Here is a 25,060-nt window from a genome sequence, read left to right as displayed (position 1 = left end):
AAATAAAAGAGGACACAAACAAATGGAAGAACATATCATGCTCATGGATAGGAAGAATCAATATCGTGAAAATGGCCATACTGCCCAAGGTAATTTATAGATTCAATGCCATCCCCATCAAGCTACCAATGAGTTTCTTCACAGAATTGGAAGAAACTGCTTTAAAGTTCATATGGAACCAAAAAAGAGCCCGCATCTCCAAGACAATCCTAAGTCAAAAGAACAAAGCTGGAGGCATCACACTTTTCAAACAAAGGGTGTCATTGTGGTGTTTGCTTATGCTTTTGCAATTTTAAATGTGGAATGTAAGGAGGACGGGGATGGTGGGCTGAGACAGGGTAAATAACACTGAATTTGGAGTGTGAGGCCGGGTGGCTGAGCTGGGTGTAAGGCTGTAAAGGCCACTTTGGGGCACTGGCTGAGCTCAGCTGTGTTTTCACCTTGACCTCACCTCCTACCGGGAGGAACGTCCCTGGGGAGCAGCAGGGCAGGCCTGGAAGGGGAGGCGAGCGTGGTCCCATCAGCGCCGCCCGCCTGGCACCTCCTCCGGTGTGCGGGGCTCACCTGAGCCATCGGAGCACATCTGAGCTAGGTCAGCGCGGGAGGAGGAGGTCACAGGCAACAGGACGCCGAGCACCGCAGCTTAGAAAGGTAAGTGGAGCAGAGCCTGCTGTGCCAAACGCACGGGCTTTGAGATTTTAAACGTATTTTTTTCTCCCTGTCTTTGCATGGGTAGGGTGTCAAAGCCATCTAGGGGATGAGGCATGGGAACGGGAGTTGGGATCGGCTGCAGGGATTCTGCCCCAGGCGCTGGAAGGTTGCTCAGCTCCCATGGGTTCTCCTTCCTCCTCCTGTGCATGTAGGCAGTAGGGTTAAGAATAGCTCTGTGAAGGTTTGGGTAAAGTAATCTGGCCTTCTAGGGTGGAGGCAGGGGGTGAGGATGGTAGAAGTATACTGTAAATACACAGTATGACCTGGCTGGAAAATGATAATTTGTAAAGCATAGAAAACTTGGCTGTGTATATATGTTTGGCTCCCCATTTATATTAAACTAAATGATGAATGGCTTTCAGGCAATGAGGCAGAAAAGCAAAAGCATTTCTGAGTGGCTGCTGATAAGTCCGGAGGAGGATTACCAAACCCAGGCCTCCTCCTGCTTTCTTGCTGAAATGCCCTTGCGTTGTAAAAGCTGTACTTTCAAGCTGTGGTTCAACAATATGAAAACTCAGAACTGGCCGGGCGCGGTGGCTCAAGCCTGTAATCCCAGCACTTTGGGAGGCTGAGACCGGCGGATCACGAAGTCAGGAGATCGAGACCATCCTGGCTAACACGGTGAAACCCCATCTCTACTAAAAAATACAAAAAACTAACGGGGCGAGGTGGCAGGCGCCTGTAGTCCCAGCTACTCGGGAGGCTGAGGCAGGAGAATGGCGTGAACCCGGGAGGTGGAGCTTGCAGTGAGCTGAGATCCGGCCACTGCACTCCAGCCTGGGCGACAGAGCGAGACTCCTTCTCAAAAAAAAAAAAGAAAGAAAGAAAAGAAAACTCAGAACTGCGGATAGATGATTTAAAAATGATTATGCATATCCAGACAGCTCTAGATGTAACTTTTATTAAAGAGTATACATTTAAAAAAATTGTTGGGTCTTTTGAGGTTAACTCAGGTTTCCCTTGGAAAACAGTCTATATTTGTGTGTTAAAGTAAAGCTTTCCCAGCAAAGTAAATATTTAAGAAAACAATGACAAAGTCACCATTTTATGGAAGACAGAGGTAACTGAAATGATTGCTAAGTGGTGAATATCTAATTTCAAAAGATATGCCTATATTTATTTTATTCTCTTTTAAAACACATCTTAAGACTTAATTTTCTAGCCTTGACATGGCAACTTAAATTTTAAAAAAATCTATTTTTAGCACAAGTTTTACTGAATTGTCCACCAGAGGGCAGTATTAGATAAAAGTTTCATAAAAATATACATTCACTGTAATTCATAGAAATCGTATGTTTCATTAGTTTTTATTAACAATGATATTAATAGAAAGCACTTCCTTCCATCCACAGAAATAAAGTGAGCAAGCTCTGCATATTTGGTTTCCACATGGGGTAAATCGTTCTGAAAGCAGCATATATTAAGTTGTAAAGGATATGTTTGTTTCATAGCTTTCAAGATGAAAGAAGCAGTCAAAGGAACTACAGACGATTTGGGTGGTACTTTACAGGCCCGGGATTGATCCTATTGGCTTGCTAAAAAGGAGTTTGGTTGTTTCAACTCAATCTCCAACACGCTATTTACCCTCCCTGGGAAACCGTCCAAATTTGGCCACATCCCATACGCTAGAAAAAGCTCAGAGCCAGAGCCAACTGTGGGTTTGCCTGAGGTGGCAGAACAGCATGCGGAGAGGTTGCAGGCTGGTTTCCAGGGGCCAGAAACATCATCACCACACCCGTGAGCCTGTCGTGAGTGGGAGGTGGTAGGGAGTTATGCCTGGCTCCTACAAGGTCGTCAATAAATGTTGGTTTCTCTCCTATTCACTCGCTGTGTAATTATGTATTACTTTGTGGTGTTGCTTTTGTTTGTAATATTTACAATTTTAAAAAATTAAAGAAACACATACACACATACACATGGTAAGCAAACAGTATAAGGTGGTGTAGAATTAAAAATGTCTTTCTGAACCCACCGACCAGACCCTCTCTCCAGAGGCGAACATCTGCAACAATTTTTTTTTTTTTTTTTTTGAGACCAGGTCTTGCTATGTTGCCCAGGTTGGAGTGCAGTGGCTGTTCACAGGTGTCATCTTGCTATTAATCAGCACGGGAATTTAAGCCTGGTTCATTTCTGACCTGGGCGGGTTCATCCCTCCTTAGGCAACCTGGTGGTCCCCTGCTCCTGTGAGGTCACCATATTGTTGCTGAACTTAGTGTGGACCCTCTACTGGCATAGCGTACTAGAGCCCAGAACTCCTGGACTCAAGCAACCTCAGCCTCTTGAGTAGCTGGGACCACAGGCAAGTGCCATCATGTCGGCTGGCAGCAACAATTTTTGTGTATCATTCAGAAAATTTTCATCCAGACACCTGTATATCCCATAGACATTTTTATGCAAATAGGAGCAAACTATATAGACCTTAGCTTGCACCTTGCTTTTTTTGTTCAATGACGCATCTTGGAAATATTCCCAATTTTATTTCTTAACTTTTCCCATTTTATTTCCAGTGAGACATATTTCTCCATGGCAGGAACTTTGTTGTAAGTATTTTCTTTTCCTCTTTGCCTTACAGTGTCTGAGAGAATACTCTTGACATACGAGGTGTGTAAAAACGATTCTGGGGTTGATTAGTTGGAATGTCAGTCTGTTCCTGGCAAAATGGGGGAAGGAAGAAGGAAAGGTTATAATCACATAGAATAACTTTTATTGTTCATTTCCAAAAACATGAGAATTGGAAAGAGTACATTGGGTCTTGTGTAGTATTTTTCTTAGCCTCCAACTGCTTGAAATTGACAGCAAATCCTTGTATTATTTGGCATGTTGGTTGCCCCAGCTCCCCTCATTTGTCATTCAGTGGCGAGCTGTGCCTTTGGATCACCAGGTCTTCATAACCTCATATTAATGACTGATGCTCTGTGATAACAGGGCATGAAGGGAGCTTCGGAAGTCAACGATGACATTCGTATCGATCTGTTGGCACACACTATACAGCCTTGAAAATTGTCCTTCATTTAAAAGGCCGTGTATTAGGATAGTTGAAATCACATACAACAGTCCTACTACTTTTTTTTTTTTTTTTTTTTCCCCAAAAAAGAGTATGTATTAGATGATTCCATTTATACAAAGTTCAAGAAAAGGCAAACTAATTTATATTGACAAAAAGCAGGCAATGATTGTTTAGGGATGGAAGGGTAAAGTAGAATGGATGGGAGGCGGGTATTACCAAGAGGCATGAGGAAATTTTGGGGGATGATGACATGTTCACTATTTTGATTATGGTGAGTATTTCACAGTGTCAAAATTATTAAATTTTATCCTTTAAAACTTTGCAGTTGCAAAAGGTTTTACAGAACAGGTGTTATTTTAAAGCATCCTTTAAAATAGTGTGTTTTCTTTTTTTTTTTTTTTTTTTTTTTTTTTTTTTTTTTGAATTTGTAAAATGGAAATTTTATTTTATTTTATTTTATTTTTTTAATTTATTTATTATTATTATACTTTAAGTTGTAGGGTACATGTGCATAACGTGCAGGTTTGTTACATATGTATACTTGTGCCATGTTGGTGTGCTGCACCCATCAACTCATCATTTACATCAGGTATAACTCCCAATGCAATCCCTCCCCCCTCCCCCCTCCCCATGATAGGCCCCTGTGTGTGATGTTCCCCTTCCTGAGTCCAAGTGATCTCATTGTTCAGTTCCCACCTATGAGTGAGAACATGCGGTGTTTGGTTTTCTGTTCCTGTGATAGCTTGCTAAGAATGATGGTTTCCAGCTGCATCCATGTCCCTACAAAGGACACAAACTCATCCCTTTTGATGGCTGCATAGTATTCCATGGTGTATATGTGCCACATTTTCTTAATCCAATCTGTCACTGATGGACATTTGGGTTGATTCCAAGTCTTTGCTATTGTGAATAGTGCTGCAATAAACATACGTGTGCATGTGTCTTTATAGCAGCATAATTTATAATCCTTTGGGTATATACCCAGTAATGGGATGGCTGGGTCATATGGTACATCTAGTTCTAGATCCTTGAGGAATCGCCATACTGTTTTCCATAATGGTTGAACTAGTTTACAATCCCACCAACAGTGTAAAAGTGTTCCTATTTCTCCACATCCTCTCCAGCACCTGTTGTTTCTTGACTTTTTAATGATCACCATTCTAACTGGTGTGAGATGGTATCTCATTGTGGTTTTGATTTGCATTTCTCTGATGGCCAGTGATGATGAGCATTTTTTCATGTGTCTGTTGGCTGTATGAATGTCTTCTTTTGAGAAATGTCTGTTCATATCCTTTGCCCACTTTTTGATGGGGTTGTTTGTTTTTTTCTTGTAAATTTGTTTGAGTTCTCTGTAGGTTCTGGATATTAGCCCTTTGTCAGATGAGTAGATTGCAAAAATTTTCTCCCATTCTGTAGGTTGCCTGTTCACTCTGATGGTAGTTTCTTTTGCTGTGCAGAAGCTCTTTAGTTTAATGAGATCCCATTTGTCAATTTTGGCTTTTGCTGCCGTTGCTTTTGGTGTTTTAGACATAAAGTCTTTGCCCATGCCTATGTCCTGAATGGTACTACCTAGGTTTTCCTCTAGGATTTTTATGGTATTAGGTCTAACATTTAAGTCTCTAATCCATCTTGAATTAATTTTCGTATAAGGAGTAAGGAAAGGATCCAGTTTCAGCTTTCTACTTATGGCTAGCCAATTTTCCCAGCACCATTTATTAAATAGGGAATCCTTTCCCCTTTTCTTGTTTCTCTCAGGTTTGTCAAAGATCAGATGGCTGTAGATGTGTGGTATTATTTCTGAGGACTCTGTTCTGTTCCATTGGTCTATATCTCTGTTTTGGTACCAGTACCATGCTGTTTTGGTTACTGTAGCCTTGTAGTATAGTTTGAAGTCAGGTAGCGTGATGCCTCCAGCTTTGTTCTTTTGACTTAGGATTGTCTTGGAGATGCGGGCTCTTTTTTGGTTCCATATGAACTTTAAAGCAGTTTTTTCCAATTCTGTGAAGAAACTCATTGGTAGCTTGATGGGGATGGCATTGAATCTATAAATTACCTTGGGCAGTATGGCCATTTTCACGATATTGATTCTTCCTATCCATGAGCATGGTATGTTCTTCCATTTGTTTGTGTCCTCTTTGATTTCACTGAGCAGTGGTTTGTAGTTCTCCTTGAAGAGGTCCTTTACATCCCTTGTAAGTTGGATTCCTAGGTATTTGATTCTCTTTGAAGCTATTGTGAATGGAAGTTCATTCCTGATTTGGCTCTCTGTTTGTCTGTTACTGGTGTATAAGAATGCTTGTGATTTTTGCACATTAATTTTGTATCCTGAGACTTTGCTGAAGTTGCTTATCAGCTTAAGGAGATTTTGGGCTGAGACAATGGGGTTTTCTAAATATACAATCATGTCATCTGCAAACAGTGACAGTTTGACTTCTTCTTTTCCTAACTGAATACCCTTGATTTCTTTCTCTTGCCTGATTGCCCTAGCCAGAACTTCCAACACTATGTTGAATAGGAGTGGTGAGAGAGGGCATCCCTGTCTTGTGCCAGTTTTCAAAGGGAATTTTTCCAGTTTTTGCCCATTCAGTATGATATTGGCTGTGGGTTTGTCATAAATAGCTCTTATTATTTTGAGGTACGTTCCATCAATACCGAATTTATTGAGCGTTTTTAGCATGAAGGGCTGTTGAATTTTGTCAAAAGCCTTTTCTGCATCAATTGAGATAATCATGTGGTTCTTGTCTTTGGTTCTGTTTATATGCTGGATTATGTTTATTGATTTGCGAATGTTGAACCAGCCTTGCATCCCAGGGATGAAGCCCACTTGATCATGGTGGATAAGCTTTTTGATGTGTTGCTGAATCCGGTTTGCCAGTATTTTATTGAGGATTTTTGCATCGATGTTCATCAGGGATATTGGTCTAAAATTCTCTTTTTTTGTTGTGTCTCTGCCAGGCTTTGGTATCAGGATGATGTTGGCCTCATAAAATGAGTTAGGGAGGATTCCCTCTTTTTCTATGGATTGGAATAGTTTCAGAAGGAATGGTACCAACTCCTCCTTGTACCTCTGGTAGAATTCAGCTGTGAATCCATCTGGTCCTGGACTTTTTTTGGTTGGTAGGCTATTAATTATTGCCTCAATTTCAGAGCCTGCTATTGGTCTATTCAGGGATTCAACTTCTTCCTGGTTTAGTCTTGGAAGAGTGTAAGTGTCCAGGAAATTATCCATTTCTTCTAGATTTTCCAGTTTGTTTGCGTAGAGGTGTTTATAGTATTCTCTGATGATAGTTTGTATTTCTGTGGGGTCGGTGGTGATATTCCCTTTATCATTTTTAATTGCGTCGATTTGATTCTTCTCTCTTTTCTTCTTTATTAGTCTTGCTAGTGGTCTGTCAATTTTGTTGATCTTTTCAAAAAACCAACTCCTGGATTCATTGATTTTTTGGAGAGTTTTTTGTGTCTCTATCTCCTTCAGTTCTGCTCTGATCTTAGTTATTTCTTGCCTTCTGCTAGCTTTCGAATGTGTTTGCTCTTGCTTCTCTAGTTCTTTTAATTGTGATGTTAGAGTGTCAATTTTAGATCTTTCCTGCTTTCTCTTGTGGGCATTTAGTGCTATAAATTTCCCTCTACACACTGCTTTAAATGTGTCCCAGAGATTCTGGTATGTTGTATCTTTGTTCTCATTGGTTTCAAAGAACATCTTTATTTCTGCCTTCATTTCGTTATGTACCCAGTAGTCATTCAGGAGCGGGTTGTTCAGTTTCCATGTAGTTGAGCGGTTTTGATTGAGTTTCTTAGTCCTGAGTAGTAGTTTGATTGCACTGTGGTCTGAGAGACAGTTTGTTATAATTTCTGTTCTTGTACATTTGCTGAGGAGTGCTTTACTTCCAATTACGTGGTCGATTTTGGAGTAAGTACGATGTGGTGCTGAGAAGAATGTATATTCTGTTGATTTGGGGTGGAGAGTTCTATAGATGTCTATTAGGTCTGCTTGCTGCAGAGATGAGTTCAATTCCTGGATATCCTTGTTAACTTTCTGTCTCGTTGATCTGTCTAATGTTGACAGTGGAGTGTTGAAGTCTCCCATTATTATTGTATGGGAGTCTAAGTCTCTTTGTAAGTCTCTAAGGACTTGCTTGATGAATCTGGGTGCTCCTGTATTGGGTGCATATATGTTTAGGATAGTTAGCTCTTCCTGTTGAATTGATCCCTTTACCATTATGTAATGGCCTTCTTTGTCTCTTTTGATCTTTGATGGTTTAAAGTCTGTTTTATCAGAGACTAGTATTGCAACCCCCGCTTTTTTTTGTTCTCCATTTGCTTGGTAAATCTTCCTCCATCCCTTTATTTTGAGCCTATGTATGTCTCTGCGTGTGAGATGGGTCTCCTGAATACAGCAGACTGATGGGTCTTGACTCTTTATCCAGTTTGCCAGTCTGTGTCTTTTAATTGGAGCATTTAGTCCATTTACATTTAAGGTTAAGATTGTTATGTGTGAACTTGATCCTGTCATTATGATATTAACTGGTTATTTTGCTCGTTAGTTGATGCAGTTTCTTCCTAGCCTCGATGGTCTTTACATTTTGGCATGTTTTTGCAATGGCTGGTACTGGTTGTTCCTTTCCATGTTGAGTGCTTCCTTCAGGGTCTCTTGTAAGGCAGGCCTAGTGGTGACAAAATCTCTAAGCATTTGCTTATCTGTAAAGGATTTTATTTCTCCTTCACTTATGAAACTTAGTTTGGCTGGATATGAAATTCTGGGTTTAAAATTCTTTTCTTTAAGAATGTTGAATATTGGCCCCCACTCTCTTCTGGCTTGGAGAGTTTCTGCCGAGAGATCTGCTGTTAGTCTGATGGGCTTCCCTTTGTGGGTAACCCGACCTTTCTCTCTGGCTGCCCTTAAGATTTTTTCCTTCATTTCAACTTTGGTGAATCTGGCAATTATGTGTCTTGGAGTTGCTCTTCTCGAGGAGTATCTTTGTGGCGTTCTCTGTATTTCCTGGATTTGAATGTTGGCCTGCCCTACTAGGTTGGGGAAGTTCTCCTGGATGATATCCTGAAGAGTGTTTTCCAACTTGGTGCCATTTTCCCCCTCACTTTCAGGCACCCCAATCAGACGTAGATTTGGTCTTTTTACATAATCCCATACTTCTTGCAGGCTTTGTTCATTTCTTTTTCTTCTTTTTTCTTTTGGTTTCTCTTCTCGCTTCATTTCATTCATTTGATCCTCAATCACAGATACTAGTCCTACTACTTTTTACACTACACCCTTTGTTGAGCTTTTATAGCCTTGATTTGAGAAAACTTTTTTTGTTACTCAAATATCTATGCATTTTATCATTTAGAAATAATCATACCTAGGGGACTGCATTGTGGTGCAACCTTTCAAACATTTGAAAAGTCCCTCGCATAGTTTCAATAGTGAGTTACTACCATTTCCTACTGAATAAAGATTAAGTTTCTTAGGTCGGGACATGATCACAGCAAATCTTGAATGTTTATTTGCGTCCAAGAATCCACGTGTCAGCAAAGTAGACTCTCTGTTCCCCAAATGTGTCTTCACTGTCTGGGCCTTTTTTCCCCCTTGTTTGCCTGTCTGAAGTTCCACCTATGTCTTAAGGTCCAGCTTCAATGCTCCCATTTGGATTCAAGCTCGCAGACTGTGCGCTACGCTGTGTGCAGAGATGCGCCCATAGCTCTGGGGAAACAATATGGGTAAGGCACGTTTTCCTTTCTACCAGCAGCTCTGTGGGTAATGGCGGCCACAGTCAGGTAGGCAGTGCTGCAGCGGAGGCCTCACATGGGCTGCAGGAGAAGAGGGAGGGATTGGTTAGTACTGGAGATTAATTTGTGGTTTCCCAGAGGTGACACTCGAGTTGGTTTTTTAAGAGTCTGAAGACTTATTTGGACAGATGCCAGGAGTGGAAGGATATTCCAGATCTGAACAAAGGCTGTATTTTCTAATGATGCTGGCAAATAGCCTGTGTCTAAAGGGTTCGGTGTGTGTGGAAGCGGCTAGAGCTAACCAGGTTTAGGTTCTGAAGAGCCCTGATTTTCTCAGAGCTCAGGAGTTTGGAATGGAAGAGGTCATGCATGGAGTCTGTGCAAGGGAGGATTGGATGGATAATGACTGTCTTCATCAAAATAGGGAACGTGAGAGGTTAGGCAGGGAGAGAGGAGAGAATTACATGGGTCTCACACACAATGAGTTTATGGTGCATCAGGAACCTCTCCTTGGTGATTTCTAGTAAGATTTGGGAAGCTCAGAGGGGTCAGGAATGGGGCCCTGGGAGTACAAGTTAACAAAAGCATTTTCTCCTCTATGAACAAAATGATCTTGGGTTAACTTTCTAGCCCTGTTATCCTGGAAACCTGCTAGAAGTGCTAGCTGTGTGACCAGGTAACACCGCTGATGCTAAGAAGGGCTTATGATTGGTAAGTGCATATGGACAGGGAGGACCAGGAGTGAATCTGACTGTGCAGGGAGGAGGCATAGCTTCGGGCTTCATGGGTGCCCTGACTTGCAATGGGGCACTCTGCTTGCTGGGACCCGAGAGCCGTGGCTCAGTAGAAATAGTTCCTGACGTGTAGGGGCCAGGGAGGCTTCTGCACCCACCTGTATGGTCTCAGGCCCTCATATCTGACCTGTGACTCAGGCCCTTAAAACTAACCCATGGACTTCTGGGAGTGCTCCTCCTGCTGTGCTGTTTCCTGCTCCATTCCTCAAGTGAAGCCAGCATTGGGTGAGGCTTCTTGGAGTCTGTTAAGTTCTCTTAGCTTTAGCCTCAGACTATCAAGAGTGGACATCGCAGGAAATAAGTCAGATTTATTTATATGTGACAGGCAAGATTTCTACTGTTCTGACATATTAAAGAGAATATTCTGGCTTTGTGTGATCGACTTGTTCCTCCATTGATCTCCTCCAGTGAGCCAGGCATGCGTCCTTAGCACCCAGCACATCAGTGCCGGTCACATGGCAGGCAATGCTCAGGCAGTAATTGTTGCTTAAAAGAGATCAATAAATATTTGTTGATTACTTTCCACATTTCAAGTACCATGCTGGTTTCCAGGTTACAAATTCATGTCAATATACAATATACTCTTTCTCTCAAAGAATTCACATTCTATTAGACAGAAAACAGAATTTTGTCACAGTGTGTGCAAAGGGGAATGATGAATGAATGACTCGCATGGTTGATATTATTGTCTTACAGTAGCAAAAATAAACCCTCAATCAGGACCCATTCTGTATAGTATGTTTTTGTTACTTCTTTTCAAATTTATATTTACATTGTCAGATTGTCCTATCTCTCTCCCTACCAATGAGTCACTAATTGTAGTCATGGTCATCATTTTCACCATCATTGTTGTCATACGCATTGCCGTCATCACTTGGAGAGCACATATTGCTTGCCAGCGACTGTGCTAAGTGACCTAGTGGGATTATCTAGTTGAATCTTCTAACAGCCCTATGAGGTAATTACTAAAATTATCCCCATTTTACAGATAAGAAAACTAAGTTGGGTAGAAGCAGGATTCAAAACTGGAAGGCTGACTCCAGAGCCCACTCTCTACCATCCTGCTTCTTGCTGCCCTCACCTCAGGTATTGAGGTGGGCTGTGAAATGAAGCCTAGGCATTTATGTGCTGGAGCCCTGAAAGCTACATCTTGTGTATACATGGAAATAAAGTAAATGGTTCTTCAAATGTTTCATAGGTACAGTAGATTTAGGACAGTTGTAGTAACAACGTCTAGTTCTCATTTACAAATATCCTAAGTGAGAAATCAAAAATGTTCCCCTCCATGTAGGACTTTAAAACTTTTTAAAATTTTTGTGGGTATATAGTAGGTGTATATGTTTATGGGTTACAAGAGATAATTAGATACAGACATGCAATGGGTAATCAGGGTAAATGGGGTATCCTTTCCCCCAAGTATTTATCCTTTGTGTAACAAACAATCCAATTATATTCTTTTAGTTATTTTAAGATGTATAATTAAATTATTTTTGACTATAGTCACCCAGTTGTGCCAGCAAATACTAGATCTTACTATCTATTATTTTTTTGTACCTGTTAGCCATCTGCCCTTCCCCCACAGCCTCTGGTAACCATCCTTCTATTCTCTATCTCCATGAGTTCAATTCTTTTCATTTTTAGCTCCCACAAATAAGAGAGAACATGCAAAGTTTGTCTTTCTGTGCCTGGTTTATTTCACTTAACATAATGACCTCCAGTTCCATCCATGTTCTTGCAACTGACAAGGTCTCTCTTTTTTTTTTTTTTTTTTTTTTTTTATGACTGAATAGCACTCCATTGTTTATATATACCACATTTTCTTTATTCATTCATCTGTTGATGGACACTTAGATTGCTTTCAAATCTTGGCAATAAACATGGGAGTGCAGATATCTCTTCAATATACTGATTCCTTTCTTTTGGGTATATACCCAGCAGTGGGATTGCTGGATCATGTGTTGGCTCTATTTTTAGTTTTTTGAGGAACCTCCAAACTGTTCTCCATAGTGGTTGTACGAATTTGCATTCCCACCAACAGCGTACCAGGATTCCCTTTTCTCCACAGCCTCGCCAGCATTTGTTACTGCCTGTCTTTTGGATAAAAGCCATTTTAACTGGGGTGAGATGACATTTCATCGTAGTTTTTGATTTGCATTTCTCTGATAATCAATGATGTTGAGCACCTTTTTAGATACCCGTTTACCATTTGTAGGTCTTCTTTTGAGAAATGTCTATTCAGATCTTTTGCCCATTTTTATGTCAGATTATTAGATTTTTTCCTTATATATTCTCATTAGTGATTCCTCATCAGATGAGTAGTTTGCAAATATTTTCTCCCAGTTTGTGGTTTGTCTCTTTACTTTGTTGATTGTTTCCTTTGCTGGGCAGAAGGTTTTTAACTTGATGTGATCCCATTTGTCCATTTTTGCTTTGGTTGCCTGTTCTTGTGGGGTATCAATTTTGTTTGTTCACGCATAAAGGAATAAAATGTTGGCCCTAAAGTTAGAAATTAATATATAATATATTTTAGGTAAAGCTCAGGCTATAAGACTTTTTGATTGTACTTTACTATACATGGCAAGTTTAGTTTTATTGTATCCTGGTGGAAATCTAGGATAATTTTTTTTGACTTTTTAAAAAAATTTTTTATTATACTTTAAGTTCTAGGGTACATGTGCACAACGTGCAGGTTTGTTACACATGTATGCATGTGCCATGTTGGTGTGCTGCACCTGTTAACTCATCATTTACATTAGGTATATCTCCTAATGCTGTCCCTCCCCGCCCCCCTACCCCACGACAGGCCCCAGTGTGTGATGTTCGCCTTCCTGTGTCCAAGTGATCTCATTGTTCAATTCCCACCTATGAGTGAGAACATCCGGTGTTTGGTTTTCTGTCCTTGTGATAGTTTGCTGAGAATGATGGTTTCCAGCTTCATCCATGTCCCTGCAAAGGACATGAACTCATCGTTTTTTATGGCTGCATAGTATTCCATGGTGTATATATGCCACATTTTCTTAATCCAGTCTATCATTGATGGACATTTGGGTTGGGTCCAAGTCTTTGCTATTGTGAATAGTGCTGCAATAAACATACATGTGCATATGTCTTTATAGCAGCATGACTTATAATCCTTTGGGTATATACCCAGTAATGGGATGGCTGGGTCAAATGGTATTTCTAGTTCTAGATCCTTGAGAAATCACCAGACTGTCTTCCACAATGGTTGAACTAGTTTACAGTCCCACCAACACTGTAAAAGTGTTCCTATTTCTCCACATCCTCTCCAGCACCTGTTGTTTCCTGACTTTTGAATGATTGCCATTCTAACTGGTGTGAGATGGTATCTCATTGTGGTTTTGATTTGCATTTCTCTGATGGCCAGTGATGATGAGCATTTTTTCATGTGTCTGTTGGCTGTATGAATGTCTTCTTTTGAGAAATGTCTGTTCATATCCTTTGCCCACTTTTTGATGGACTTGTTTTTTTCTTGTAAATTTGGTTGAGTTATTTGTAGACTGTGGATATTAGCCCTTTTTCAGATGAGTAGATTGCAAAAATTTTCTCCCATTCTGTAGGTTGCCTGTTCACTCTGATGGTAGTTTCTTTTGCTGTGCAGAAGCTCTTTAGTTTAATGAGATCCCATTTGTCAATTTTGGCTTTTGTTGCCGTTGTTTTTGGTGTTTCAGACATGAAGTCCTTGCCCATGCCTGTGTCCTGAATGGTATTGTCTAGGTTTTCTTCCATGATTTTTATGATTTTAGGCCTAACATTTAAGTCTTTAATCTATCTTGAATTAATTTTTGTATAAGGTGTAAGGAAGGGATCCAGTTTCAGCTTTCTATATATGGCTAGCCAGTTTTCCTAGCACCATTTATTAAATAGGGAATCCTTTCCCCATTTCTTGTTTTTGTCAGGTTTGTCAAAGATCAGATGGTTGTAGATGTGTGGTATTATTTCTGAGGGCTCTGTTCTGTTCCATTGGTCTGTATGTCTGTTTTGGTACCAGTACCATGCTGTTTTGGTTACTGTAGCCTTGCAGTATAGTTTGAAGTCAGGTAGCGTGATGCCTCCAGCTTTGTTCTTTTAGCTTAGGATTGTCTTGGCAATGTGGGCTCTTTTTTTGGTTCCATATGAACTTTAGTTTTTTTCAGTTCTGTGAAGAAAGTCATTGGTAGCTTGATGGGGATGGCACTGAATCTATAAATTACCTTGGGCAGTATGGCCATTTTCACAATATTGATTCTTCCTATCCATGAGCATGGAACATTCTTCCATTTGTTTGTGTCCTCTTTTATTTTGTTGAGCAGTGGTTTTTAGTTCTCCTTGAAGAAGTCCTTCACATCCTTTGTAAGTTGGGTTCCTAGGTATTTTATTCTCTTTGAAGCAATTGTGAATGGGAGTTCACTCATGATTTGGCTCTCTGTTTGTCTGTTACTGGCGTATAGGAATGTTTGTCATTTTTGCACATTGATTTTGTATCCTGAGACTTTGCTGAAGTTGCTTATCAGCTCTAGGAGATTTTGGGCTGAGACTATGGGGTTTTCTAAATATGCCATCATGTCATTTGCAAACAGGGACAATTTGACTTCCTCTTTTCCTAATTGAATACCCCTTATGTCTTTCTCCTGCCTGATTGCCCTGGCCATAACTTCCAACACTTTGTTGAATAGGAGTGGTGAGAGAGGGCATCCCTATCTTGTGCCCATTTTCAAAAGGAATGCTTACAGTTTTTGCCCATTCAGTATGATATTGGCTGTGGGTTTGTCATAAATAGCTCTTATTATTTTGAGATATGTCCCATCAATACCTAATTTATTGAGAGTTTTTAGCATGAAGGGCTTTTGAATTTTGTCAAAGCCTTTTCTGCATGTATTGAGATAATCGTGTGGTTTTTGTCTTTGGTTCTGTTTATATGCTGGATTACATTTATTTATTTGTGTATGTTGAACCAGCCTTGCATCCCAGGAATGAAGCCCACTTGATCATGGTGGATAAGCTTTTTGATGTGCTCCTGGATTAGGTTTGCCAGTATTTTATTGAGGATTTTTGCATCAATGTTCATCAGGGTTATTGGTCTAAAATTCTCTTTTTTTGTTGTGTCTCTGTCAGGCTTTGGTATTGGGATGATGTTGACCTCATAAAATGAGTTAGGGAGGATTCCCTCTTTTTCTATTGACTGGAATAGTTTCAGAAGGAATGGTACCAGCTCCTCCTTGTACCTCTGGTAGAATTCGGCTGTGAATCCGTCTGGTCCTGGACTTTTTTTGTTTGTTAGGCTATTAATTATTGCCTCAATATCAGAGCCTGCTATTGGTCTATTCAGGGATTCAACTTCTTCCCGGTTTAGTCTTGGGAGGGTGTATGTGTCCAGGAATTTATCCATTTCTTCTAAATTTTCTAGTTTATTTGCATAGAGGTGTTTATAGTATTCTCTGATGGTAGTTTGTATTTCTGTGGGATAAGTGGTGATATCCCTTTGTGATTTTTTATTTCATCTATTTGATTCTTCTCTCTTTTCTTCTTTATTAATCTTGCTAGCAGTCTATCAGTTTGTTTTATCTTTTATTGGTCTATCTTTTCAAAAAACCAGCTCCTGGACTCATTGATTTTTTGAAGGGTTTTTTTTGTATCTCTGTCTCCTTCAGTTCCGCTCTGATCTTAGTTATTTCTTGCCTTCTGCCAGCTTCTGAATGTGTTTACTCTTGCTTCTCTAGTTCTTTTAATTGTGATGTTAGAGTGTCAATTTTAGATCTTTCCTGCTTTCTCTTGTGGGCATTTAGTGCTATAAATTTCCCTCTACACACTGCTTTAAATGTGTCCCAGAGATTCTAGTATGTTGTGTCTTTGTCCTCATTAGTTTCAAAAAACATCTTTATTTCTGCCTTCATTTCCTTATGTACCCAGTAGTCATTCAGGAGCAGGTTATTCAGTTTCCATGTAGTTGAGCAGTTTAGAGTGAGTTTCTTAATCCTGAGTTCTAGTTTGATTTCACTGTGGTCTGAGAGACAGTTTGTTATAATTTCTGTTCTTTTACATTTGCTGAGGAGCGCTTTACTTCCAACTATGTGGTCAATTTTGCAATAAGTGCGATGTGGTGCTGAGAAGAATGTGTGTTCTGTTGATTTGGAGTGGAGAGTTCTGTAGATGTGTATTAGGTCTGCTTGGTGCAGAGCTGAGTTCCATTCCTGGATGTCTTTTTTAACTTTCTGTCTCATTGATCTGTCTAATGTTGACAGTGGGGTGTTAAAGTCTCCCATTATTACTGTGCGGGAGTCTAAGTCTCTAAGTCTCTTTGTAGGTCTCTAAGGACTTGCTTTATGAATCTGGGTGCTCCTGCATTGAGTGCATGTATATTTAGAATAGTTAGCTCTTCTTGTTGAATTGATCCCTTAACCATTATGTAATGGCCTTCTTTGTCTCTTTTGATCTTTGTTGGTTTAAAGTCTGTTTTATCAGAGACTAGGATTGCAACCCCTGCCTTTTTTTGTTTTCCATTTGCATGGTAGATCTTCCTCCATCTCTTTATTTTGAGCCTATGTGTGTCTCTGCACATGAGATGGGTCTCCTGAATACAGCAAACTGATGGGTCTCGACTCTTTATCCAATTTGTCTGTCTGTGTCTTTTAATCGGAGCATTTAGCCCATTTACATTTAAGGTTAATATTGTTATGTGTGAATTTGATCCTGTCATCATGATGTTAGATTGTTATTTTGCTCGTTAGTTGCTGCAGTTTCTTTCTAGCATTGATGGTCTTTAGAATTTGGCATGTTTTTGCAGTGGCTGGTCCCGGTTGTTGCTTTCCATGTTTAGTGCTTCCTTCAGGAGCTCTTGTGGGGCAGATCTGGTGGTAAAATCTCTCAGCATTTGCTTGTCTGTAAAGGATTTTATTTCTCCTTCACTTATGAAGCTTAGTTTGGCTGGATATGAAATTCTGGGTTGAAAATTCTTTTCTTTAAGAATGTTGAATATTGGCCCCCACTCTCTTCTGGCTTGGAGAATTTCTTCCGAGAGATCCGCTGTTAGTCTGATGGGCTTCCCTTTGTGGGTAACCTGACCTTTCTCTCTGGCTGCCCTTAACATGTTTTCCTTTATTTCAACTTTGGTGAATATGACAATTATGTGTCTTGGAGTTGCTCTTCTTGAGGAGTATCTTTGTGGCGTTCTCTGTATTTCCTGTATTTGAATGTTGACCTGCCTTGCTAGGTTGGGGAAGTTCTCCTGGATAATATCCTGCAGAGTGTTTTCCAACTTGGTTCCATTCTCCCTGTCACTTTCAGGTACACCAATCATGTAGATTTGATCTTTTCACATAGTCCCATATTTCTTGGAGGCTTTGTTTGTTTCTTTTTACTCTTTTTTCTCTAAACTTCTCTTCTCACTTCAGTTCACTCATTTGATCTTCAATCACTGATACCCTTTCTTCCAGTTGATCAAATCGGATACTGAAGCTTGTGCATGTGTGACGTAGTTCTTGTGCCATGGTTTTCAGCTCTATCAGGTCATTTAAGGACTTGTCTACACTGGTTATTCTAGTTAGCCATTTGTCTAATCTTTTTTCAAGGTTTTAAGCTTTTTTTGTGATGGAATCAAACTTCTTCCTTTAGCTCGGAGAAGTTTGATCGTCTGAAGCCTTCTTCTCTCAACTTGTCAAAGTCATTCTCCGTCCAGCTTTGTTCCATTGCTGGCGAGGAGCTGCGTTCCTTTGGAGGGGGAGAGGCGCTCTGATTTTTAGAACTTTCAGCTTTTCTACTGTTTTTTCCCCCATGTTTGTGGTTTTATCTACCTTTGGTCTTTGATGATGGAGACGTACAGATGGGGTTTTGGTGTGGATGTCCTTTCTGTTTGTTAGTTTTCCTTCTGACAGTCAGGACCCTCAGCTACAGGTCTGTTAGAGTTTGCTGGAGGTCCACTCCAACCCTGTTTGCCTGGGTATCAGCAGCGGAGGCTGCAGAACAGTGAATATTGCTGAACAGGTGCCTCCCAGTTAGGCTACTCAGGGGTCAGGGACCCACTTGAGGAGGCCGTCTGTCTGTTCTCAGATCTCAAACTCCATGCTGGGAGAACCACTACTCTCTTCAAAGCTGTCAGACAGGATCATTTAAGTCTGCAGAGGTTTCTGCTGCCTTTTGTTTGGCTATGTCCTGCTCCCAGAAGTGGAGTCTACAGAGGCAGGCAGGCCTCCTTGAGCTGTGGTGGGTTCCACCCAGTTCGAGCTTCTGGGTCACTTTGTTTACCTACTCAAGCCTCAGCAGTGGTGGGCGCCCCTCCCCCAGCCTTGCTGCTGCCTTGCAGTTTGATCTCAGACTGCTGTGCTTGCAAGGAACAAGGCTCCGTGGGTGTGGGACCCTCTGAGCCAGGTGCGGGGTCTAATCTCCTGGTGTGCTGTCTGCTAAGACTGTTGGAAAAGCACAGTGTTAGGGTGGGAGTGACCCGATTTTCCAGGTGCCATCTGTCCCCGCTTCCCTTGGCTAAGAAAGGGAATTCCCTGGCCCCTTGCACTTCCCTGGTGAGGCAATGCCTCACCTGCTTCAGCTCACGCTGGGTGGGCTGTACCCACTGTCCTGCCCCCACTGTCTGACAAGCCCCAGTGAGATGAACCCAGTACCTCAGTTGGAAATGCAGAAATTACCCATCTTCCTCGTCGCTCACGCTGGGAGCTGCAGACTGGAGTTGTTCCTATTTGGCCATCTTGGAACCGCCCCCTAGGATAATTTTACTTTCAACTCTATGCCTTAAAGAAGTTTACAGGTGTTCTTGTAGGTTTAAGTGCATTAGAGTGTGCTGCCTATTAATACTGAATTCTTTCAAGCACAGGAGAGTGGAAAGACACTTAATCTGCACAATTTCCTTGACAATGCTTGAAAGTTCCAGAAACACTTTATTTCTCTTCCTTTTTTTTTTTTTTTTTTTTTTTTTGATATGGAGTCTTGCTTCGTCACCCAGGCTGGAGTGCAGTGGCACTATCTCGGCTCACAGCCATCTCTGCCTTCTGGGTTCTAGCAATTCTTGTGCCTCAGCCTTCTGAGTAGCTGGGATGCTGGGATTATAGGTGTGTGCCACCACGCCTGGCTAATTTTTGTATTTTTAGTAGAGACAGGGTTTCCCTGTGTTGGCCAGGCTGGTCTCGAACTCCTGACCTCAAGCAATTCTGCCTCAGCCTCCCAAAGTGCTGGGATTACAGGTGTGAGCCACCGCGCCCAGCCCCTTTTCTCATTTTTGTAACTGGCTCTCCACATATCCCTCCACCCCCTTCCTTTGATTTACTTGAGGAAAGACAGCTTGCTTTCACTTCTACTCCCCTCCCCTCCATCCCACTTCCTGTACGAGGCTGCTGTGGAGCAGTGCAGTGGCAGGGAAGGCCGACCCAAGGAATCTCTTTACACTCCTGTCTCTAAATCCCCACAGCACCACAAATCAAGACCATGTGCTTAAGAAGGGTGTCAATATAATATATTGTCCAAGGGGGACACTTTTTTTTCTTTGTTTTTTGAACAGACAGAGTTCCACTATATTGCTCAGGTTGGTCTTGAACTCCTGGGCTCAAGTAATCCTCCTGAGTAGCTGGGACTACAGGCTGAACTGATTGAATTACACCAGGACACCAGGCACAAGTGGCAGTCCCAGCAAGCTCAGATGAACTGTCACCTTAGTAAAAGAGGCATTTACTGAAGGACTGTGGATGGCAGAAGAAACACAGAGCGGGCAACAATTTAAAACTGACCTCCTTTTTTGTTTTTTTCTTGAGACAGAGTCTCGCTGTGTAACCCAGGCTGAAGTGCAGTGGCGTGATCTCGGCTCACTGCAAGCTCCGCCCCCCCAGGCTCAAACGATTCTCCTGCCTCAGCCTCCCGAGTAGCTGGGATTACAGGCACACACCAGTATGCCTGGCTCATTTTTGTATTTTTAGTAGAGACAGGGTTTCACCATGTTGACCAGTCTGGTCTCGAACTCCTGACCTCAGGAGATCCACCTGCCTTGGCCTCCAAAAGGGCTGGGATTCCAGGTGTGAGCCACTACGCCTGGCCTGGCCTTCTTGAAAGCCCCTTAGTGTCACTGCCTTAGGAGGTCCTCAGGAGACATCTGGTTTCCCAGGCCTCTCCCTGCTGCTTGTGGCTCATGTTAAGGGAGGTGGGGAGAGGGTGATGTGAAAAGTCCTTTGTCTGCACTGTCCAGGACAAAATAACCACGTGTGGCCATTTTCATTTAAATTAAACTAATTTAAAAATTCATTTTCTCTGTTACATCAGCCGCAGTTGAAGCACTTGGTGGCTGCCGTATTAGACGGTACAGAATGCAGAACATTTCCATCATCACAGAAAGTTCCATGGGACAGCACTGTCTTCTCACCTCTCCCTGCTTCCTTCCTTAGTTCTGGGTTCCTTATCCTCCCTGACACACACACACACACACGCACATGCACTGCCTGACTGTCCAAATTCCATTTGTGTATTGCACAGAAAAATGGGCTATTCAGGCTGCATCTAAAGGGCTTTTCTTTCCACTAAAGAAGAATTGTCAATGTTCTCTGAGGTGTTTTCCTAAAAACCAAAGACCTGTCTGCCTTGGGAAGAATTATCACTGTCTCCCAGAAGGCAGACGTGTCTACAGTCCGTTCTTGTTTCTCTAAAATTATGACATTGGTTTTCAAATGTGGCACATTGAAGCCATTTTATTACTTTATCATCATACGGTGGATAAAGAAGTACAAGAAGTTCTAAGTCAAATCCTTTGTTTATTTGGCTATAAAAAGCAAAGAGAAGAAAATGAAAAAAGAATTACAGCTCAGCCTTAGGCACAACATCAGCTTTTAAATGGAACATATTTGACTTGTACTGAGGAATAGTCTGTCTGCACTGTGTTGAATAATTTGCCAGATGGCCGTCCAAACAAATGAACTGAAGCAAAACAGGCCAGATTTATGGTTTCTTTGCAGTCAAAAATAACTTTTCTATTATTAAAAGTAAATAATTTCATATTGAGGTGCTGTGGCTTACATAAGAACAATTTGTATTGAGAGGTACGCTAGAAAATAGAGTTATACTGCAGAAGTCAAACATTTGCCTCAAGAAGAGATTATTCATTTTGTCTAAGCAATGTGCCAAGGGTGTATATTTATAATCAGTTTTTCCAATTGATCATCAGATTGTAAAAATTCTAGTACCTAAGCTTCTACTGAGACATTTATTGCTGGATTTTTCTCAGAAAATCCTCTTCCTTCCATTGCTATCACCTCAAAACAAACAAAAACGTAAAAAGGGAGATGCATTCTTTGAGTAACCCATTTTATAATTTTTTATTTTTTTGCAGGAAGATCAGACTCCATGTAACTGAAGTGGCCTTGTAGTTTTTAGTTTTTATTCTGTTTATTCATTTAACAAACTTCCTTTTTTTCTTTTTTTCTTTTTTTTTCTTTGAGATGGAGTCTTGCTTTGTTGCCCAGGCTGGAGTGCAGTGGCGTGATCTCGACTCATTGCAACCTCTGCCTCCTGGGTTCAAGTGATTCTCCTGCCTCGACCTCCCGAATAGCTGGGATTACAGGCATATGGCACCATGCCTGGCTACTTTTTGTATTTTTAGTAGAGATGGGATTTCATCATGTTGGCCAGGCTGGTATCGAAACTCCTGGCCTCAAGTGATGTGTCCACATCGGCCTCCCAAAGTGTTGGGATTACAGGTGTGAGCCACCATGCCTGGCACCTTTCTTTCTGAGACAGGGTCTCACTATTGCCCAGGCTGGAGTGCAGTGGTGTGATCTCAGCTCACTGCAACCTCCACCTCCCTAGTTCAAGGGATCCTCCCACCTCAACCTCCTGAGTAGCTGGGACTACAGGTGTGTGCCACCATGCCCAGTCAATTTTTGTATTTTTTGTAGAGACAGGAGTTTCACTATGCTGCCCAACTGGTCTCGAATTCCTGAGTTCAAGCAATCTGCCTGCCTCGGCCTCCCAAAGTGCTGGAATTACAGGTGTAAGCCACCACACCCAGCCTCATTTAACAAACTTTCAGATACATTTTGATGTGTATGTCCTTCTAGGCAAGTGACAAGTGGGGGTGGGTGCCATTAGGGCTGAATTGCGCAGGGACCCACGCAAGCAGCATTGGCAGGATTTAGGGTGCATGAAGAGTGCATTGAAAGAATGCACTAGTAACTGGGGGAGACTCGTTAGGTGCCATTAAGAAAGTACAGGCAATAGAGGATGGTGGCTTCCACTCAGGTGGGAGCAGTGGAAACAGAGAATTGAGGCAATTTAAAAGATATATAGGAGATAAAATCCACTGGACTTCGTAATGGATTTGCTGCAAGAAGTGAAGGAGAGAGTGGTGTCAAAGATAACAGTGGGGTGAGAGGAGCCCATGATACTGCAAGGTAGTCTAGTTGGAGGAAAAGAATTCCAGAGAGGCAGTGAGAAGAGCACCAGAACAAACCTCTGGTGTGGTCTCACCAAAGGGATATATGACTGGAAAGTGGGAGCAACGCCTAATATGTTGAGTGGGATTTCCAAATAGAGTGAGCTGCGCCCTGCTTTTCAGAGCATGCTCCAGGGAGAGGCCATCATGGTGCCAGAGGGGCTGGGCAAGGGAGGTAGTGTGGCATGGCAAAGTCTAGATAGGTCAAGAAAGCCCTTGAGTTTCCTAGGGCACCAGAGAGAGGCGGGAGGGTTGAGGCAGGGCCGGACACTGGAAGGGTCCTTAGAGAGTAATGTGGGATATGTCAGTAGATGTGGCATGGGCTGTGCCCCTAGAGACCACAGCATGACCATGGCACTAAGAGTGGGTGATGGATGGTAGGATGGTAGGTCCAAGGACCTCATGGAATGGGTTTCTCTCCAGTGGACCACAGTATATATGACTTTTGGGGATCAGAGACCATCAGTCTCACTACTTCCTGCCGAATGATGCATAAACGGCCATAGGAAAAGGGGAAGGGGAAATTGGGTTGACTGAGTTAAATCAGGAACAAAAGAGCCTTGAGGAGATCCTAACTTGGTAACAGTTCAGTAACTTGGAGAACGGCTGGGTTAATCATAAATGACGTTGACATTAGTCAGCATTTGGAAAAAAGAATACATTCTGAAGGCCAGGCAAGGTGGCTCACGACTGTAATCCCAGCACTTTGGGAGGCCGAGGCGGGTGGGTCACCTGAGGTCAGGAGTTTGAGATCAACCTGGTCAACATGGTAAAACTCTGTCTCTACTAAAAATACAAAACCGGGCGTGGTGGCACGCACCTGTAGTAGCTGGTAGTCCCAGCTACTCAGGAGGCTGAGGCAGTACAATCGCTTGAACCTGCGAGGTGGAGGTTGCAGTGAGCCGAGATGGCATTATTGCACTCCAGCCTGGGCTATAGAGTGAGACTGTGTCAAAAAAACAAAAACAAAAACAAAAACAACAACAACAAAAAAAACAAAAACATTTTGAGCTTTACCTTATAGCAAAATATTCTAGATAGTTAAGAAAAAATTAGTATAAATAAAAGGCAAAGAAAATATAAGGGAAATATTATTTGACACCTGAAATGTGAGAGGCCTGTCTAAGCTGTGGGTGGGCTGTGAAATTTTAAAGCAAACCACTGACAGATTTAATGATACAAAGATTTTAAAATGTGCAAGCAAAAATGTGTCATACCTGAATTTAAAATGCACGTACATTGCAAAAACAATTATAGCAAATAAGACAGAAGTTTAAATTCTAACAATAGAAAGAACTCCTACTAATACATAAGGAAGGGTTAAGATCCCAAAAGATAAATAGGCAAAGGATGTGAACTGACAAATTGTAAATATAAATTGTAAATGTCTGACAGAGAAAACTGTTTAACATAATTAGCTTTTATTTAAGAACTACAAATTGACTGGTCATGATGGCTCACACCTGTAATCCCAGCACTTTGGGAGGCCGAAGCAGGAGGATTGCTTGAGACCAAGATTTTGAGACCAGCCTGGGTAACACAGTAAGACCCCCATCCCTACAGAAACATAAAAACCATAGCTGGTTGCAGTGGCACGCACCTGTAGTCTGGCTGCGGAAGGCGGAGGCAAGAAGATCATTTGAGCCTAGGAGTTTAAGTTTGCAGGGAGCTATGACTGTGCCACTGCACTCCAGCCTAAGCAACAGAGCTAGATTCTGTCGAAAGAAAAGAAAGAGAAAGGAGAGAGAGAGAGAAAAAAAAAGAGAAAAAGAGAAAGAGAAAGCGAGAGGGAGGCAGGGAAGGAGGAAGGAAGAAAGAAGGAAGGAAGGAAGGGAAAAAGGAAGGAAGGAAAAATTAAAACAAGGATGACATGCTTTTTAATATCTATCAACTTAGGACAGATTTTAAAAAATGATAATACTCCTTGCAGATGAGCCTACAGAAAGACACTCATTCACTTTGCCGCTGGGAGAGTAAATTGAGCCAAATCATTTGGATAGTAATCTGGCAACTGTAGTAAAAGTTTAAAAGAGTATAAAATTGGAAACAACATACATTTTCCAAATAGGAGAATATTTAAGGAAATCAGTGTATATCTACATGCGGTACTATTACACAGCTATTGAAATGAAGGCATTTGAAAATATTTAATGATAGGGGGAGTTGCATATGCTATAATGTTAAGTGACTAAAGGCAACATGCTGAATTATATATACAGTGTGATCACAACTATGCAAATAAATATGCATGGAAATAGCTTGAGAAAAATGTATCAATCTACCAGTGCTTATTTGTGAGGGTGGTAGTTATCTGCTACTCTTTCTACTTTTCTGTACTTCTATAGTACAGAGTTAACTTGAAACATTAGAAAATAATCTTTGTTAGAAATAAAAATGTACTTTTAGCTTACT

General features: G+C 41.5%; 1 long non-coding RNA gene across 1 annotated transcript in view; it reads left to right on the top strand.

The window, feature by feature from the left end:
• The first annotated feature begins 465 nt into the window (after window positions 1–465).
• The window catches only part of LOC105483528 (uncharacterized), a 28,134-nt gene continuing 3,539 nt past the window's right edge, over window positions 466–25,060 (top strand). Inside the window, exons 1-3 of the long non-coding RNA XR_988370.2 lie at window positions 466–651; window positions 3,219–3,251; window positions 9,339–9,433. This is a non-coding gene — a long non-coding RNA (uncharacterized lncRNA). The remainder of the gene's footprint in view (window positions 652–3,218; window positions 3,252–9,338; window positions 9,434–25,060) is intronic.

Source organism: Macaca nemestrina, chromosome 8 (assembly GCF_043159975.1).
Source record: "Macaca nemestrina isolate mMacNem1 chromosome 8, mMacNem.hap1, whole genome shotgun sequence".
Classification (NCBI taxonomy): Eukaryota; Metazoa; Chordata; class Mammalia; order Primates; family Cercopithecidae; genus Macaca; species Macaca nemestrina.
Note: the sequence above shows the minus strand (reverse complement) of the source record. Positions and strands in the feature narration are given on the sequence as shown.